We start from the raw sequence: 14,256 nt of genomic DNA on the forward strand, positions 1-14,256 counted from the left end.
AAAGGCTCCTTTAAATGTGGCCTTCGATCCCTCTGCAACGAAGGATCCAATGGGTCGATCTTTCTAAGGCAAACCAATCCCAGAGTCAGTCAATTCTGTGAAAAAGCTGACAAGCTAGCTATCTGGGTGGTGCAAAGTAGCTAACGATTGCATGGGACCAGGGCCGGCCCTAGCACATTTGGCGCTCTAGGCAAGCTTCACTCCTGGCGCCCCCCCCCACACACACACGAAAGCTTATTATAAAATTATTTCTTTCTTCGTCGAAGTTGCTTGGACACACACACACTAACCATACGCCTCAATGTGCTAGCATGTTCTGACAACACCAAGGAGGTTCGTACCTCAATTTTTGCCTCATTTTACCCTAATGATAGATTCATTTTTTTAATGTCAAAATATTGGTTGGAGATATATGTTATGGGTCCCAAAATTGATACCACAGCAACAAAGTTTATCTGTAGAATACAGCATGAATGCAGCAGCAGTAACGAAACGGAGCATTCAGTTCCACATCCAGACTGCATCTTATTCAAATTAAACACAATTTCAAGTACAAGCATTTCTTTGAGTGTAACTGCATTTAAACTGCATAAAACATACATTCAATTATTATGGTGTCTCTCTCTTCCAAACAAATCTTAATTTACATCATCACTCATAAAGAAATATAAACATTTACAATATAGACCTATTGAACATTAGCTTATAACTGGCCTTTATAAGGCACAATAACAATACATGAATTACAGAGTCTGTGTGTGTCGGAGCTGAACTACACACTGTAAAGTAAACAATATACTATCGCGACCCGCCTGCAAGACGACGTGCAGGTAAAATAAACACCTATACAGGCGAATGTAGCCCCGCCCACCTAGTGCGCGAGTGTCTCTCCTCACTGCCCAGCGGAGTTTCTAGGTTTTACCAGTCAACACGTCTCAATGACACCCGTGGTGATCAAACGAGGCTTTAGGAGCTAACGTAGGTGACTCTCACCCACTACTACCCTGTAGAATACAGGATGGAAGCAGCAGCAGGAACGACACGGAGCATTCAGTTCCTCATCCAGACTGCACCTGACAGTACGGGTGAAACTGCTCCCGTGCCAAACGTTCCACCTGAGTGCTGCTGTCATTTACTGATTTCTCTAATGAAACTACTTAAATTACTGTCAGAGTAATTAAATACAATATTTTTGGCTATACCACATAGAGAAGGGGGCACAAAAAACTCTGCCTAGCAAAACAATTTTTATTTTATTTCATCTTATTTTTTGCTCGGCGCAGTTTTTGGCGACCCCTCTGAGTGGCGCCCTAGGCAACCGCCTATGTCGCCTGTAGGAAAGACCGGCCCTGCATGGGACAAATATCAGAGGTGAAAATTCACCAAAGCTGAACGGCACTCAAAACCTTTCTGCGGTTTTGTTCTGCCGCAGGGTGTGAATGCTTTTTACACCAATAATGTCCACTTTGATTTTCTTAGTTTAGAACCTCTACTACAACCAGCCACATGTCCATGGTTGTGTTTTCAGTCTGCTCTGCAGTTTGGACTGATTTTACAGTGTTAGCAGGGAGGAGGTTTATCTGCTCTGTTTATCATTTAAACGCTGAAAAGCATGGAAACCAGAATAGGAGCCTGTAATTTTGTGCACTGCTCTTCACTCGCTTCAAACCAAAATAAACGACTTCTACCACTACAGCAGTGACATGCCACATCTTGACTTCACATTCATTAGAGTAAAGAATCCAACTTGATTTACTCTCACAACATGACAGGGGTGGGAAACAATTCTTTGAGGTGATTCATAGTCTAATCCCATAATATAAAGCGTTTCTAATTGTGTTTTGTGTCTGCCTTCACTATTACATGACTTATTTGTAAAGTGTGTGTGTATGTGTGTATATTTGTGTGTGTGTGTGTGTGTGTGTGTGTTTGTCTTTATCACATTCCGGGGTCTGTTATCTGACAGCAAAGTCACAGGGTGGGGTCCAAAATTTTAGTGGGGTCCAAAAACCTGGACCCTAGGAAAATTAATTCAAATTCAGTGAAAAGAAGGTCAGGATGATGCCCTGTATGATTTTCAGGGTTAACCAAAAATCAACAAAGAAGAATGCATACATATTCACTTTACATAAACAGTGGCTAATTACCTTAATTTAAAGGAAATTTGCTTCAGTAAACTATCTTTTTCGAAAATACAGTTGAGTACTTTAAATGTTGATGTTTTTTGCAGTAAACAATATTCACAGCAAGCGAGTGTACAATTTCACGATATAATACAGTAATTTTCTTTTTTGTTAAGTCAGAGTTTAATTTGTGGCCTGCGATCGCCCATAAATCATCTGAAAGAAATCATGTTCAGTCAAGTCCCAACGGCTCATTTAGCACACAGTAGAAGCAAAGAAATAAAAAATATTGGTGTAAAATATTGTAGATAAGTGATTTTATTCACGATTGAAGGAAGTATAATAGTATGATGATAAGACAATTTTCACCCCAAGTCTGACCCTGCCAGTACTGAAGTGGAAAGAGCATCTATTACAACCTGCTGCTTCCCTCCTGTGAACATACATCATAATCCATTCCACTCCAACAAGGTAATTGTGATATTATCAAATTCATCGTTGCCCTATTATGTCCTTTTGAGTTGAATTTACATTGTATTGACATTTTGCTGAAATGACTTAAGCCTTGGTAGCACCAAGTAACACCAAGTTACTTGGTGTTAGCATGTTGCAGGCATGCATGCAAATGTTATCACTTCAGTTAGCTAGTCTTTGTTTGATTTTCTTAGCCACAGGATTTAATTTCTCAGCAATCAAATCAACAAACTAATTAAGTTAGCTAGCTTAGTCATTCACATGTAGCTAACTTGTGTTAAACGTCTACAGTACCAGTCAAAAGTTTGGACACACCTTCTCATTCAATGTTTTTTCCTTATTTACATGTTTTTCTACATTGCCAATTTATATTGAAGACATCCAAACTATGAAGGAACACATATGGAATTATGTGGTAAAGGAAAAAAATGCTCAACAAACCAGATTTTATTTTAGATTTTAGATTCTTCAAGGTACCCACCTTTTACTTTGATGACTTTAACGAGGCATGTCGCTATACATCTATCTAGAATCTAGATAGATGTAAAGCGACATGCCTGGCGGGCGGAGACGGGAGACCTTGGGTATGATAATATCACCACCCTTACAGGACGTAGCACTATTCAGAACAAGCGCTCCCTGACTCAACTCAGAGGAGGAGACCGGAGAATAGTTCACTTCTGCGTACGCAGGTGGATGAAGAAGGTGCTAATAAAAAGGTAAATTATGCTGACATTAAATTGTGATTCATTATAAGTGAGCTGAGCCAATTTGATTTAGATGCAGCATGTGGTCAAAGAAAGGTTTTTTTAAACTGGTAAAAGCACACATTTACATGAGCCTGGCAGCTTAACTTAAATTAACAATAAATTAAATGTGAATTATCACAATGCTTTGCACTTAACAAAGTTATAAAGCAACAGGTTTGTGCCTAGCTGATTTGTACTCGCAAGGGAGAGCCAGGAGGGACAGCTACGTAGCTAGCTAGATAGGCAGTGAGCCACCTGCTAAGATTAATCTGCCGGCACCTGGCTGGTTAACCGTGTTGGGTAGTATATATTTGTTTTAACATTTACTTGAATCAATAAGACACGTAAAACAGTATGATGATTGTGACACAAGGAAGCTAGGTTCCAAAGGTAACATGCTATCTATCCAAAAACAGCATTTTGCTGAGGGATGCAGGGTTCGTACGGTCATGGAAAACCTGGAAAAGCGGCCAGCTCTCAGCGGCCAGCTGCTGCTCTCTCATTGGGGATTAAGAGTACAGCAGCGCATATTTTCTAGTGTAACCATTGAACTGATCTAGCAAAAGAGGCTTGTACATTCCGCAGAGTATATGAAACTAGATGGAATGATATTATATCATCTGCATCACTGAGAACATTTCAGGAATCTAAGTGGAATGCCCCTCTAATTGGAATGCCTCTCTGTTGCTTCCATTCACAAAAGATGTCCTGACTCTCCATTCTTATTTAGATGTCCAGCAATAGGGGAGGTGTCAAAAATGTCCCTCTCTGCTTATTGGAGTGAGAATTCATCTGACCCACATGAAGATTTAAATGAAGCCCTCTCAGACCTAGAAAAGATACTCTGTCAAAACTTCCGGAGGATAGAGATAAGAGGAAAAAGGGGAAGAACGGTACCTGTTCTTTTGACCCCAGCAATGCAACAAGCTTTGGATCTGCTGGTCAACAAACGGCAGGAATGTGGGGTTCCTCAGGAGATCATATACTTGTTTGCGAGACCCTCCACTTTCACCTGCTACCGTGGGTCTGATTGCCTTCGACATTTCGACAAAGTCTGTGGTGCAAAAAGTCCAGAAAGCATTACCTCTACAAAACTGCGCAAACAAACAGGAACTCTGTCTCAAGTTCTCAACCTCAGTAATACAGAACTGGATCAGTTGGCTGATTTTCTCGGCCATGACATATGAGTGCTCCAACTTGCAAAAAATTAGCAAAATTCTCATGGCTCTGGACCAAGGACGCCTGGCTAAATTCAAGGGCAAGAACCTGGATGAAATCAACATTGATCCTGAGGGTAAAAAAATGCATTTATATAACGTGATCGAACTATATTTATCTCCAATATCACATGTTTTTTTAGGGTAAAATTTGAGCAGGTCAGAATCAATAAATTGCACTAACAGTCATTCTCTCCATTCCCACCCCCTCCTCCAACCCCACCTAACTCAGAGAGAACGTGCAGTTGGACAGTGACACTGAGGTGGCGTGTGAGTCAGACTCACAAGGTAAGTCTTTTCATATGGCCTTAATTTTAACCATGTCTATGTATTCAAGGATGTCCTATCAAATTCTTGTATGCATCTAAATATAAGCATGTGCATATCTAAATAATGTGTATCTGACTCATTTTTCACGAGCTACTTGATTCAAATGCTGGAGGTCCTGGGTCAAAAATGTTAAGTTGATAAATCTACATTACTGACTATTTGAATGAAAGATTAACTGGGAGAATGTGACTTCTACCATTGACGTGACACGGTCAGCTATTTTCTTTGTAGAAGTCTGATTTAAAAGACGTGCAGTCTATGGCTATGCCTTTTCACTGAAATCATCTCTTAGCTTAGAAATTATGGCAAATAGATAGAATAATACAAACACACCTGCATATATACAGCACTTCAATTTATAAGTATAACTAAGTTACAAAGATGGTGTTGGCAACTCTTACCTCAGCTTTCTTTTTTTCCTTCTCTTAAAGATAAATAACGCTAAGTAAAAAATAAAGCCAGCAAAAATATCTCGCCTTACTCCCAACATAAATTGGCCTAAATAAAGCTGTAGAACATACAGAAGACCGTGACAACAATCACTTTCTAGTAAGTAACTCAAAATATACCTGTCTTATCATGGATATTCGACCTGCAAAGTGGTCAATTCAAAACCGCAAATGTCACATAAAAAAAATTATTATTGAGTTTAGTAGAGTCGCTTGATTCTGTCCTGCAGGTTTTCCACAGCTGGTAGCTCTTCCCTTTTCTCTTTATTTTTAGCTGATACCAATCCATTAATACATGCCCGGATCTGCCTTGATACAAATCCTAAATTACAAATTTATTGAGGAATGACTAATACTTTAGTATTACTTTTTTCTTTGTAATTAGTTTTCTTCTGATTTGCATAGAGTCGGGTCACATCCAGTCAGAGGCAAGAGAAAGACCCTGCAATGCCAGATATGGGTCATAGCAATGCAGCACCAGAGCAAGGCACTCTGACACCTCAACAAACCTCTCACTGCCAATCACCAAAAAGGGGAAGAGGTAAAGTTTTAAGATCGAAGTTTGTTACTGTATGCTCTTACAAGGTTAATTTAATGTTTGAGTGTCATTGAGTTTTAATGGACTGTGTGTACAGAGCTCAACCGTTTTGGTTGCTAAAACATTGAGGGACAGTGATAAACTCTTTTCTCATTGAGTACGACAGAAACTAATACTACTACAACTACAAAACTGACCTGTCTTATAACTTGCTGTATATTATAATACCTTTCTGATATTATATTTTGCATCCTAAGAAATTATTCCAACTATATGACATTAAATTTGACATCCTCTTAGTTGCCCCCTTGTGCTGTTAATGGTTTCCAGTCTGGTTTGGTGTATGGTTTCCAGGAATTTCTTCTTTTAATTTTCTAATCTCAAGAGTTATTTCACACAAATTGCTTCCAGAAAATCTCACTTACCCCCAGTGTTAAGCAGATAGTTTAGCAGTTTTTAGATATTTGAAATTCTCTTCTGAAACTTCTGCCCACACACTTGATACAATAAAGGTAAATTGAATCAGAATTTGTTAAATATAGTTGGATTGATGTGAAACGGCTTCATGCAAATTATCAATATTCTATTTTTTATACCAGTTACTATTGATATCATTGTGATATACATTATACGTATATTGTTGTAATATATTGTAAATACAATTATCTGGAGAAGCAGTCTTTCCATTCGGCAAGAGATTTGTCATGCTGCACTCTTGTTCAACATCTGTTTCGGAGCTGAGAAAGTATTGCGACTGAATGAGAGGATAATGAGTCATCACCTTTATCCAGCCATTGAGGACATGTCATTGTGTCTATAAGAAATAATAGCAAGTGGGCCTGGAAGCACCTACATAGTCCATGCACCCATGAAATATTTCTTTTAAATATCAAAATAGCTTCCCTAGAATTGATTTACATATTCTGTTAATTGTGTTTTACACACTTTACATGGTAAAGCTCATTATGAGTCTTTGTGACCTAACAGGCCAAAGTAATTATTATTTAGCTGATTAACATAATATGCTCCCTCCTATCTAACTATGATCCACACACATGCATTCTCTGGTCTCCAAATCCTTAAAATTTTACACTTTTTTTTCATATTTTGCAGCCTTACAGTACCTGTTTATTGACTTTTGTTCTTCAAATAAAATTTCTATAGCACTTCCATAGAGACACACAAATATGTATTTGTTAACTGTTTTACAGGTCGCCAACCTTTAAAGAGAAAAATGTTGGAGTCAGAGGAGATCCGTGCTGTTGAAAAACACCTGATGTACTTCATCACTTCATGTCGTGTTCCAGGGAAAAGTGACTGTGATAAGTGCCTTCAACAGGAAAAATCTGCACTCAAGGACCGAAATTGGTCAAGAATCAAATCACAGCTCTCAAAAACAAAGTATAATAGTTATTTGATGTCTGTTGGCACCTGTTTTACTTGTCACATGTTAAATCATAATCTCCCCTTATCTCAGTTATCTAATCTGATGTTATAATTTCTTGCCTATAGTCTCGTATTTCATTTTGTGTTTTCTTTAATCATTTAAAACTCTTATTTGGATATTTGCAAAAAACATGGCAGTTCTGTTAAGCTATAGGAGTGTTCAAGTAACATTCTTTTTTTTTATTGATGAACCTCTCAATAACGTATAACGTCTAATGTAACTTAATTAATTTGCATTTTTGGTCCCTAACGCTAATGTGTATGGAGGACCATACATGACTTAAGTATAAATAAATACAGAAATAAATAAATAAGGAAATAAATAGATAAATACGGGACTAAATACATAAATAAATACATTTCCACATTTATTTATTTCCTCATTTATATATTTCTCTATTTCTGTGTCCGTATGCCAATGAGAAATGCTGGTATTACACTCCTGTGACTAAGCTATAGGATTGGTCACAGGAGTGTAATGATCCAGTCCTACTACTTCTGCCTTTCAAGGCTGACTGGTGTCCAGTAGCTTTTTGCAGTGTTGTGCCCGTTCACACTTAAAATTAACTAGTTCAAGTTCAGAGGGTTGGTTAAGGATATTTTTATTGGGATGATTTAGGTGTCAGTAGTCCCGACTGTGAGCGTCACGTCTCGTGTTGTACTGAGCGCAGAGAGGAGGAGGAAATAGAAACTCCAGCTCGGTACAAACCACCTGCAGCTTCTGCTCTGATCATGAAGTAGCTGATCTCTGAGCAGATGTTACCAGAGAAACTTGGTGTTTTCACTGTTTTCATTGTTTCCACTGTCCTACAAAGGCAATGAGCGGCTGCTTCATGGTGACGAACTCAGATCTCACTGCGTGTGTCTCTGAGCGACTGTGTGGCATGTGGGGGCGGCGTTGTCCGGTTGTGAACTCTCCTTTGTCTGATAGATCATTTGAAGCAACATTCCTGTTAAGGACCACTCCAGGATACTGCTTGATTTTTCTCAGCTCTGTACACCCAACACAAAGGGTGGATCCCACAATGCATGGTCTTGTCTTGTGACCTCACAATATCATAAAGACAAGGGTGTGTGTGGTGTGGTCCAGGTATTGCTGCTTTTGTGAGGACCTCGAGCCAGGGAAAAGTGACATTATGAGGACTTGTCTTCAACATGAGGAAAAAGAGCAAGTCCCTATATAACATGTGTAATATTTTACTGTGAAGATTTGTTTTACGGTTACTTTCAGGTTAGGGGTTATATAAGGTTAAGTTAAAAGTTAAGCAAGGAGTAGTTAGGGTTATAATTAGCTTAATGTATGTTATAGGTTAGGTTTGATTAAGGTTCGGGTTTATGCCAAGGTTAGGTTAGGTTAAAAACTAAACCGAAGAACGAATTAACAATTCTTAAATGAAGCAATATGCATGAGATAATTGCACATAATAGAAGCACAGGTGAACAAGTGTGAGGTGGGACTTAGTTGTGAGGTTGCTTCTTCCTCCTCCTCAGTCCCAGATGCTGTCTGATTTTTTTCAAAATTGAAGACTTATTTTTGGGCGTCTCCTCAGACCACTCAGTCTCCACAGGTAAAGTTTCATATGCAGGTTTTTCCACAGGCTCTCCTCCTCCTGCTTCTTCCCCCCATTTCTCCTCTTTCTCCTGCTGCTCCTGCCCCCATTAAGCCTCCTGCTTCTCCTCATCCCTTTCCTCCTGCCACTCACGATGCTTGAAATCCTCTCTCCTTTTTAGTGACAGTTTAGAAGTAAGTTTCTTCTCTCTGAAGAAGCATTTTCTCCTCAGGAGCACTTTTGCGGAGACATCTCATCTCCTCCATTATCTATCTACTGACGAAGGAGGTTCTGCCCAGCCTGGAAAGAGTGCATCTGAGACATGACTGCGTTCTCAAGCTCAGCCTTCATGTGGCTCGTTTGCTGCATGGCTCTCAGGTTTCTGCTTCATAGCTTTGACTGATGTCATTGTTAGACGCTGTAAGTTTCTCCAGATCATCTAGGAGTACCTTGTTTGGGCTCCTCTCAAACTGCAGCTCCAAAGCAAACATCTGCTGCTTGATTATATAAGTGTCCTGCAGCTCCTTGTAATATCTGTAGAGGTCTGTTTCCTTGTTCTGCTTGGTGGTTCCAGTGAGGATCTATGTAGTGCTGAAGGTTTCACTGACCTCCTCCCCATCCTCAGGCTGCCATATTTCTTCATTCGTGTAGCAGTAGCTTTCTTCCAGGGGTTGCAATTCGTTTTTTAAAAACAGTACACGAAAGTGTATTTTTTATGTTTTGCATGTTAATCTTGACACATTAAGGGAGCATGTCTACTTTGGCAGGTGAAAAAAACAGTGGTGTCCGTCCTATGAAACTCCTACACTTCAATGGTCAAACATGCGTTCATCCCAACACACACCAATTACCTGCAACATTGTCTGTGGAGTATATGGCACTTTGCTCGCATATTATATAACTTGAATTATGGAAGTGACAAAGTGCTCACAGACAGTAAAAAATCTTAATTTGAATGAGATAAATGTCTTGTTTGGGTTCCAAGATCCCCTTTTGGCCACTACTGCATTAAAATAACTGTTTATAGGAACGATTACAGTGCAGTGCTTAATAAAATGAAAGTGGAATTAAGACCTTGGTGGGACATTTTAAAGTAAATGCTCATGTTTCAGTATTTTTTCCCGGCTTGACCCTGGACCACCTAAACGTTGGTGACCCACAGCAAGGGCACAAACTGAAAACCACATCTACTTTATGTGTATTTGTTGGTTTGTATCCGTTCTGTCCCAGTGACAAGATTTTGTATTAAAAAAGTTATGTTTTCAAAGTCGGGTCTCTGCCTCCGGCCTCCCACTAAATACACAGTTGTAACAGGACTCGGCAGTTCAGAGCATGATGATGGTCGACAGAAAGCCTGATGGTTCGACGCAGGGTCGTTTTTATTTATACTTCAGCTGCAGAAGCAAATTTCATAAAGCATATTCCAAAATAGAAATACTGAGGATGTTAAGTGTGTTACAAAAGCAATTTTCCGGCATTAACTCCAGAATATGTTCCTAAAATAAGATCCTGGCATTTTTTTTAGATCGCTTTTCATGTATCAAGAAATAACAGGAGAATGTCCGACAAGTTCACAACATCAGGAAAACCTTCAGGTGATGGGTTGAGCCAGGGTAGATCGTGCATGAGGTAGGACATGCATTACATGTCATTTAGCTGACGCTTTTGTCCAAAGTGACTTACATTTTTAGTACAATCAACATTTTATGAGGGGCCATTTTTTAGGGGTTCAGTATCTTGCCAAGGGCACTTTGAAATGCAGATGGGGAAGAGCGGGGATTGAACTGGCAACCTTCTTGTTGGAGGACGCCCCCTCTACCCCCTAGGCCACACCGCCCCACACCACATGCAGGAAGCAGTGTTTTAGTGTACAGCATATCAACACCAGTGTCAGTTCTTATTGTCAAAAGTTGTTCAGCTTTAATACTGCAGTATCTAACATAAAAATGAAAAAATAATTATCATAATCATATCATTTGAAATCATGATAATAAGATGTAATTTCCATCTGTCACATTTACATCCAGGGTAGCTGAATGCAGATGCAGTTTATTCAACATTAACCAGTTCAACACAAAGTAAATTGTATGAGATAACATATAGGATGTTCCATGTATATTTATTTCTAAACATGATTGAATAGAGTATAAATGAGTACTGAGTGATAGTGAAAGTCTCATGTATTTTATTCAGTTGAGACGTGACATTTAAAACTTCACTAACAGAGGCACTATTATCATTTTGACTTAATGAGATATTGTATTTTTTATCTTGGACATATTCATTTATTCACATATTTAATGATTTTCCTGGTGGAAAAGAAGTTCCATAAACCCTTCTGAGCACAGAGAAAGTTATTACAGACAGACAGATTTTAACACATCTTGGGGAGTAATGTTCACTCCTTCAGCTTTAAATCAATTGTTCCTGCAGGATCAAAAAGACCCCAGGACAAGGCTGAACAGTTCAAATGATGAAATCTAAACAATAAAAATAAACCTGTGTTGTCTTTGGCTAAATCTGAGTGAAGTCGTGCAGTGCGTGGAGAACAATAAATCCAGTGAGGTAGCTGGGTGCCCTCAGCGAAAAAAAACACTGCTGGGCTGGATAAATTACAGCTCTAAAGTTAGTGAGGAATAAAGAGATTGAGCCTGGCGTTGACGACCAAGCACTGGTGTTGCTCTCAGAGCAATGCACCAAATAAATAAGCACACTCGTCGTATTAAACCCATGGGAACAGTTTCATAGAGCTCACCAGCAACCACATGTCAAATTCTGTGGTACAGCTGCGGCTATATTCACATTTTCGATTTGCCACAGTCCTGTTTTCCTGCTCAGTGTGGGTCTCTGTTACTGCAAACAGTCTGTGGGTAGGTAGATTTGCTCTAACTAGCTTTAGCTGTCAGAGGAGTGGCAGGATGTAGATAATAATAATAATGGTACTTTTCTTTAAAATAATAAGTGCTTAACCTGAACAAATAAAGTTTTCAAAAATAGCCATTTGACAAAAAGAAATTGGCCACAGAGTAGACAAATATAACAAAAAATAAAAGTAGCATAAATTAATACAGTTTGACCGAAGATTTTCTCACTGCTTCTGCAAAGTCATCAGGCAGAGATGACAGACAGATCACAGCAGCCTCTAAAAACTATTTAATTTCTTTATCCTCATTGCTCACACCACAACATCGTTAGACATCAACAAATTACAAGCCATGTTTTGCCCTGTGGTGCTACTGGTGCTGCTTCATAGTGGCCATGGAAATATGCGGTAGCAGCTCTTAGTTCTGAGATACAGCCTGGGGTGATACAGGATACACCCTATCTTGTAAAGTTCTGCATTTGGCAAATTTTAAATACGTTGATAATGAATGTAGGTAAATGTAGTTGACATATTTGATTTCTGCCAGAATATCTGATGTAGTACTTTTAGTGACGAGAGTATTAATAAAGTGTATATGATTGTATTCAGGCGCTCACAGAACCGTGTTTGAAGTGAGGGAAACCTGATGGTTGGGTGTAACACAGACACAGCATTCGGACATTAACCAACCTTCTCTTGTTCCCTGAGCTCAACCTCCAGGGGATGAGGACTTTCGTGTGATCAGCATTCTGTAAACTCAATAGACTGGTCTAAGGTGTCTCTGTTAAACTGGCCCCACCATGACCAGCAGAGGGCGACTCCACTGGTTGTTTACATAGAAGTCTATTGGAAAATAACTCTACTTCTCACTCTATAACATCATTAAAAATGTTCCTAATAAAGAGTTTATGTCCCAGTCTCTAGTTTAAATTCATCTTCAATACGGCTGATGTTAATTCAGTAAATTATGATCCATTTAGCGTCAAATAGACCATAGAGCACTGTATGCATTAGGGCCATGAATACAGGGTGACAGTTGGGGCCGTCCAATGGGTGCAGGTGGCAGGTGTAGGTGAGTGTGTAGTGTCCTCGATCTCACTCTGTCAGGCTCCACCCCACGCTCTTCGAAATATGGTAACTTCTGGTTTCAAAAAACCAAGATGTCGCTGGACAAAGGGCGAAAGTCAAGGCTACAAAACAACAGCTCATGAACCAAAGGCTGATGTCATGGTGGGTGTATACTCATTTTGATATCACATCAATTCCTTGAATGTTTTACATTTCTACAACAATAAATAGACAATTATGTGTAGGGTTTCTGGGCCTTGGTGGAGGAATATGTCAACTAGTGCATCCTAGTTTGTAACTATGTTACTCTGGGGCGGTTTGGCCTAGTGGTTAGAGTGGTGGTTCTTCAACAAGAAGGTTGCCGGTTCAAACCCCACTCTCTCCCATCTGCATGCCGAAGTGTCCTTGGCAAGATACAGAACCCCTAAAAATGGCCCGTCATGAATGATGAGTGTACTAATTGTAAGTCGCTTTGGACAAAAGTGTCAGCCAAATTACATGTAATGTAACATGTCTTTTTCAGATTGTTGATAAAATATGGCCAGAGGGTGAAAAGCCTCCACCTGAGTTATCCCCCAAAAACCTATAATTTTCAGCAGTCCAGAAGAAACTGGAGAAGCTGACCCAAACATGAAATATCTGCTTCCCCTTTTTTCATGATTTGCACTTTAAGGTTCACTACTGTATTTGTGTCACTGGTGGTCGTCTCATTCAGATGTAAATTTGGAAACAGAACTTCATGTTTTGACACAAAGGACAAAATTGTTCTGCAAAAACGACAGCGCTCCATTGAAATTAAAAGGACAAGAGCTCATGTTTCTGCTATTGGCAAAACAGAGTTTATTATTTGAAAGGGCGAAAAACTTTAACTGGGGAATGCGTACATGATAGACGGCTGTTATGATGAAGTAAAGTGTGCCAAAGATAAACACTTCTGTTTACAGGTGTGAATTTGTGAATGGTCTCCAAGGAACATGCAGTGAATTAACTTTGCTTATTTTGAATGTAAGAAAATTCCTTTTCATGGAGTTGCAGATGGGGATCAAACTGCCGACCTTCAGGTTGGAGGACGACCGCTCTACCCCTCAGCCACAGCTGCCCAATCAGAGTACGTGTGTAAATATTAAAAGAAAATCGATTAAAGAAACACTGTCAACAGCACCACAGTCTACACCCTCCCAAAAGATCATGAAGCTGAAATAGCAACTTCTCTAAAGGTGAATGTTAAAACCTTCATGACAGTTACATTTATTGCAGGGTTGTACATTGCATCAGTTATGGCTGTACCTAATAAACTGGCAACTGGGTGTTATGTCATAGATTTCTTCGCAGATGTGCCTCATTTCGTTTGTAAACTGTGTAGTAGGATGTCTATTTTGTATGAAACTTATTAAATACATATTACATAGTGTAGGGGCCAAAATGCATATTTGGTCTGTTTGTTTATTG

This window comes from Platichthys flesus, chromosome 13, assembly GCF_949316205.1.
Source record: "Platichthys flesus chromosome 13, fPlaFle2.1, whole genome shotgun sequence".
In the NCBI taxonomy this organism is placed as follows: domain Eukaryota; kingdom Metazoa; phylum Chordata; class Actinopteri; order Pleuronectiformes; family Pleuronectidae; genus Platichthys; species Platichthys flesus.